Genomic DNA, 6,765 nt, shown 5'->3' on the forward strand with positions numbered 1-6,765 from the left:
GAGTGAGGATTTAAGAGTCCTATGGAATCTCTCGACGATTCCGTTCGACTGTGGATGATAGGAAGTCGTTCGATGGATCTTAGTCCCAAGTCTTTCCATAATTTCCGTCCAGAGGGCAGGCGTGAATTGAAAACCCCTGTCGGAAGTAATGTCTGTTGGGATGCCAAAACGGGCTATCTATACACTGATGAGCGCATGTGCACAAGTGACAGTAGACGTGTTTTGTAGTGGTATCACTTCTGGCCAGCGTGTGCTGCGGTCAATGATTGTAAACAGATAAGTGTATCCCTGTGAAGAAGGGAGAGGTCCGACAATGTCCACGTGTATGTGACTGAATCTTTTCTTTGGTGTTGGAATCTTCTCAAGTGGGGCGTGGACGTGTGTGTGTACTTTGGATCGTTGGCAATCCAAACACTCTCTTAACCATTGTCTAACTTGTTTCTTCAAAACATGCCACACGAACTTCTGGGACACAAGTCGTGCTGTAGCTCTTGCCCCTGAATGTGAAAGGCTATGTATGATGTCAAAAACTTGACGTCGGAAGTCTGGCGGCACCACTGGGCGTGGTTTCCCTGTGGAGATGTCACACAACAGTTGATGACCGGTTGGTTCTACAGCTGTATAAACCAGACGGAGATTTGTGATGGCTGCGCGATAGGCCTGAACTTCCTCACTTGCGGCCTGAGAAGTTGCCATTGCCGAGTAGTCTACGCCTACCGACACACTGGAGATAGAGCGTAAAAGGCAGTCAGCGGTGACATTGTCTTTACCTGAAATATGCCTGAGGTCTGTTGTGAACTGAGAGATGAAGGACAGTTGCCTTTGTTGTCGACCAGACTAGGGTACTGTGACTTTTGACATCGAGAAAGTCAGGGGCTTGTGGTCAGTGAAGACACAGAATAATCGACCCTCAAGCAGGAACCGGAAATGACGAATGGAGAGATAGATGCTGATCAGTTCTCTGTCAAAAGCGCTGTACTTCTTCTCTGCAGGACGTAAGCGTCTACTGAAGAAAGCTAAGGGTTGCCACGACCCATCCACAAATTGTTCGAAAACTCCGCCAACGGCTTGTTCCGATGCATCACATGAGAGTGCGATGGGCACGTCGGTGTTCGGGTGGGCAAGCATGACTACCTCTGCCAGTGCTGCCTTGCTAGTCTGGAAGGCAGTGCTCATTTCTTCCGACCACTGGACCTGAGTGGACTTTGAAAAGTTCTTTAAAGCATCGTACAGGGGGCGTTGGATCTCTGCTGCATGGGAAATAAACCGATGATAGAAGTTTGCCATCCCTAAGTACTCTTGTAACCCTTTCACTGTTTGAGGAGGGGGGAAATCCTCAATTTCTTTAATCTTGGAGGGGAGAGGTGTAGATCCTAATGGAGTGATGTGGTGACCTAAGAAGTCAATCTCCGGGACTCCAAAAACACATTTCTCCAGTCTTACCACAAGACCAGCCTCACGCAATCTTTCACAAACAGCGTAAAGATCTTCCAAATGTTGGGCCTCTGAGTCGCTAGCGACAAAGATGTCGTCTATGTAGTTGAAAGCGCATTTGAGATCTTGGAGCAGAGAGTCCATCAAGCGCTGAAATGCTTGTGCAGCATTCTTGAGACCAAAAGGCATGCGTAGAAATTCGTACAGGCCGAATGGAGTGATGATTGCTGTTTTTTCGATGTCCTCTGGGGCCATGGGTATCTGATGGTATCCCTGCATGAGGTCAGTCTTGGAGAAGATAGTTTTCCCTTTCAGCCCAGCCGAGAAATCCTGGATGTGAGGAATGGGGTACCGGTCTACTATCGTCCTGTCGTTGAGGCGACGAAAATCCCCGCATGGTCTCCACTCTCCACTATTTTTAGGGACCATGTGCAAAGGAGATGCCCACGGGTTGCTAGATCGTCGAATGACGAATCACACCCATGTCTTCCATCTTCTTGAATTCCTCTTTTGCAGTGGCTAGTTTGTCAGGTGCTAGACGACGTGCCTTAGCATGGATAGGGGGGCCAACAGTAGGCACATGATGATGGACGCCATGTTTCACCTCTGAAGATGAAAAAGTGGGTTGGAGGATTTGGGGGAAACTCGGAGAGCACTTTCCTGAACTTGTTGCTCTGCGGAGCAACAGGAACGAGCTCTTGTATCGATGCATTCGCTACTCGATGGGTGCTGCAAGGGTAGATGGCCAACGAGTCAGCATTGATGACCTGCTGGCCACGCACATCGACAAGGAGGTTGTGTCGGCGGAGGAAGTTTGCGTCGAGAAATGGCCGTTTCACATCTGCTACCACAAATCTTGCCGTGAAGACTCGATCCTTGGTCCTAATTGGTATGATTCGCATACCATAAGTAGCAATGTTAGAGCCGTTTGCGGCGAGGAGTGGAGGTCCGCAGGTACCAGTGTGTTTGTCCAACTGTGTTGCGGGAATGACTGATACCTGTGCACCTGAGTCAACCAAGAAACGACGTCCTGTGATGTTGTCAGTCATAACAGATGTGGGAAGCATGGGCCAGCAGAAGCTTGAGAGACGGGTGTCACTACTGCTGACCCTGCCTGGCGTTTCCCTGGTTTATGTTAGAAGTTGAAAAGGAACGAGGTTTGGGGGCAGGATGTGTGCATGGTTGGATGCATTTGCGTGCCTGTTCTCCATAACGATTGTGGTACCAGCACACTTGTGAGGTTTGGCCACCGCTAGATCTAGCTCTAGATCCAGAGGGTGATGGCTGTGTTGAAGCGATGTTTACCTCTAGCACTGAGGTGGAGTTTGGAATGACGGACAGGTAAAGTCGGTCCGCTTCCTGTGCCAGTAGCCTGTAATCAACAGTGTGTGACGCTGCCAGAGGTGTTCTCACATGTTCAGGCAGTTGTTGTAAGAATAATAATAATAATAATAATAAAAATAATAGATAGCATTTGTATAGCGCATATCCCCGCTCAACAGCAGGCTCTATGCGCTTTACACTATATTATTACCCCAGCAGACCATAGAACACTCCGAAACATTCTCAGCTTCGCGGGAAGCATACAGTGCGAGCAGCCGATTAAGCGCTCAAACACTAACAAACTGACAAGATCTTTCGCTGTCTATAGCCGGGTACCCATTCCCACCTGGGTGAAGTGAGGAAAATTCGTGTAAAGTGCCTTTCCCAAGGACACAACGTGGGCCCTTGAACAGGTGTCTGAATAGGAAACATGGGCTATGGGGCCCAAGAAGAGCTAGCATAGATTCCATTAGCTCCGATGGTTTGCGGTCACCAAGTCCCTGAATGTTAAGAAGGAGGTGGGCTCTTTCAGATTCAGATTTGCCAAAAGCAGATAAAAGGTCTTTTAGTCTCATACTTGCGTTCCTGCGGTAGTGAAATAAGCACAGATAGAACACGTGTTGCTGTTTGACTGTCAAGGCTAGCCACCACGTGGTAGTATTTCGTGTCGTCCACTGTAACACAGAAGATGGCAAATTGTGCCTCCGCTTGAGCAAACCAAGCTTCGGGGTTTGTAGTCCAGAATGTTGGCAGCTTTAATGAAACTGCAAACATCGCTTTGTTTTCCTCGCCCATGTTGAATGTTATCTTGGAAATCCGTTCCAAGTTTCGGGGTCAGCGGAGTAGCGCTTAAATAAAGCTAAGACTTACCTCTTGAGTTGTTGGGAGTGGAACTGCCCGCCTCTCAGTCTTGATTTTTACTCACGGTGTCACTCTCGCGGAGAGGGACGTCCCTTGTCCTTGTGAGGTCAATGCGATCGTACTCGTAGTGTTTCGCATAACCCCACAATAATAACAATTATAAGCAGTTTTGAATATATTTTCATAACGATATTGGATACGTTTACGGTACACTTATGAGAGTGGGAAAAAGTCAAACTCGGACTGGAGTTATGTAGCTGCCAAATACCGGCACATCAATGCTCACAAAATTTCTGGCTTGAAACGGCACGTTTTCAACACGTGATCCATGTAACTTTCAAATGAGACAAGTTATACTTTTAGGCACATACCAGATGGGACTTATATTATTATGTGTCGTATTGTACGTGCTCAGTCTCTTGTGAGCTGAATATGCTGTGCCTTCTAAATGGGCATTTTTTGTGTTTCGCTTTTAAAGAGAGAGAATGGGGGAGGAGGTGTTCTTTTATTGTTGTTGATGTTGTTCAGTTCGAGGACCCTGGTAGTTAGACAGTGCTGGTGACAGTTGGTGTGGCGTAGCATCAGGAGGTAATGATGATGTGATATTCAAGTTTTTGGTTTGTTGGTTTGTTTGTTTGTTGTTCTTGTTGTTTTGTTGGGGGGTATTGCTGTTTTCTTTTTAGGGATGGGGGTTGGGAGGGATGTTTTTAGATTTACAAAAGCCTACATAACAGCCAACAGACTCTGCAATGCTGTGCTTTTATAGAGAGACGGAATAACATGATTGTTATTTTTAAAGATAAAATGCTAATGCAATATTTCAAGGAATGCGGAAAAGTGTGAAAGTGCGTAGATAAAGGGGAAAATGTGTGGGGGTTGCGGGGAAGAGGGGGAAGGGGAAGCTATGTGAACCCCTACAACACACCTCACTCAGGATTTCAAAACTAAGATTTTGTTCTTTCTTTCTAGGAGGTGGCCTGCCCACTGCAAGATGTACCCCTATAACTTTGGTCTCCAGTCTGTTTTATTAGCTGTTTTCCCTGACCAAATTGTACCCGTCTGCTTTCTGGTAGCATCTTGCCATCTTCCTTCTGTACTTCCTTTTTTTTTTCCAGTCTTTGGCCTCCATTCAGTGCATCTTTTTCGTCAATCTATTGTCTTTCACACTACTGATGTGGCCAGCATATCTTCATTTTTTGTCAAAGTATAATTTGGGGATTTGGTGATTTGTTCGTTATGTATTATATTATAATTTTGGCTCACAATGAAATTGCCGAAAAAACACCATTGCAGTGGGTGGTTGGTAGATGTTCTGGTATTGTTTGCGCCTTCGTTCCTGTCAAACATCTATCGTCCTTATCTTTCCTTCTCCTTTTTGTGTTTGTTGCTCCCAGTTCTTATCTTCGGCACTTATGTTATCTGATTGTGTTGCAAGTTCCGTCATACGTTTACTGAATCTAAAAATAGGTCTTGCCACCGAAAGGCATCTAGGAGATGAACAGTCTTTTTTTGTGAAGAAAATGTGTGGTGTTTGCAGACGTAGATGCAGGGTTGGAATGGGACTTTGTTGTTTTTTCCTGCTGTTGTTGTTGTTGCTGTTGTTGTTGTTGGTGGTGGTGGTGGTGGTAGTGGTTGTGTTGTTGTTGTTGTTGTCTTCGTTGTCGTCGTCGTCGTCGTCGTCGTCGTTGATGATGATGATGACGATGGCGATGACGATGACGACGACGATGACGATGATGATGCTGTTGTTTCTATAGTTAGATGGTGTAATTGTGTAATATACGATTTTTGTTTTAGGGTTGTTGTTGCTGGTATTGTTGTTGTTGTTGTTTTCTGTTGCTGTTGTTGTTACTGCTGTTGCCTCTGTGGTTATTTTTGCTGTCATTGTTAAATGCATGGTTTTTATCTTATGAGAGAGAAAGAGAGAGAAAGAGAGAGAAAGAGAAAGAGAGAGAGAGGGGGGAGAGAACGAGAGAGAGAGTGAGTGAGAGAGAGAGAGAGAGAGAGAGAGAGAGAGAGAGAGAGAGAGAGAGAGAGAGAGAGAGAGAGTGGGGGGGGGGCGGGTAGGGAATCCGTCAAACATGCTAGAAAAGAATTTGAAGTTTATTCGTAACTTGTGCTTTTGTCTGAAAACATGCATTACCAAAATCTACAGAATCCCTTCTGTCATTCATTACAAAAGCTGTCTGCCGTTTCTCTTTTTCTATGTCAGACATGTAAAAACCTTGCTTTCATGGGCAGAAAAGCAACGGAACAACTTGTAATGAATTCATTTTATCTATTAAAATCTCTGTAGTTCGCAGAGTTTGCCTAATGTCGTGGAAAATCAAGCGCTGGAATATATGCGGGCCACGAATATATTATCATAAACTATTTGAGGGGGGACTGGCCTCATTAATAATTTTTTAAAGGAAAGGAAAAGAAAACAAAAAACTGGGTTCGCTGTTCTGAAAAGTTGGAGAGACTGTTATCATTCCTCACCTTTGTGATATCATGATTTGAAGTGAGCAAACTGAATGAATGAACACGGCTTTTAACAAGAGGGAGGCTTGCTTTCGAGTGTCTCTGTTCGACGGAAGAGAAGGTAAGTTTATCCACTGCTCGTTTAACGTTTAAAAGTGAAACGGTAGCATTTAATTTTGATTTAGAAAGAATTTTACGGCACTTGCAACACAATTAGGTCATATGCGTACCCATTCAGGTGTGTAACCGTAGCATTTGTTTTAGTAAGAGTTTTACGGCATTTCCAATACAATTAGGTCATATAAGTACAAGTACACGTTTGAGAGTGAAACGGTAGCATTGATTGTTTTAGTAAGAGTTTTACCGCACTTGCAACTCAGTCATAAAAGTACCGAAGATTAGAGATGTTACAAGAAAGTAACAGACACAAAAAAGAAGTACGAGGGATAAGGAAGACATGTGTTTGATAGGAAAGAAAGACCTCCCGCCAACCACAAACGATTTTAGTACATGTATAGATTCACACACCATACCAAGAGTTGATATTGCACATTGTTATTAAAGAATTCATGCTTGTTAGTGTGTGTGTGTGTGTGTGTGTGTGTGTGTGTGTGTGTGTGTGTGTTTGTGTGTGTGCGTGTGTGTCTCTGTCTGTGAGTGTGTGTCTGTCTCTATGTGTGTGTG

The sequence above is a fragment of the Aplysia californica genome, unplaced genomic scaffold (genome assembly GCF_000002075.1).
Source record: "Aplysia californica isolate F4 #8 unplaced genomic scaffold, AplCal3.0 scaffold00732, whole genome shotgun sequence".
Classification (NCBI taxonomy): domain Eukaryota; kingdom Metazoa; phylum Mollusca; class Gastropoda; order Aplysiida; family Aplysiidae; genus Aplysia; species Aplysia californica.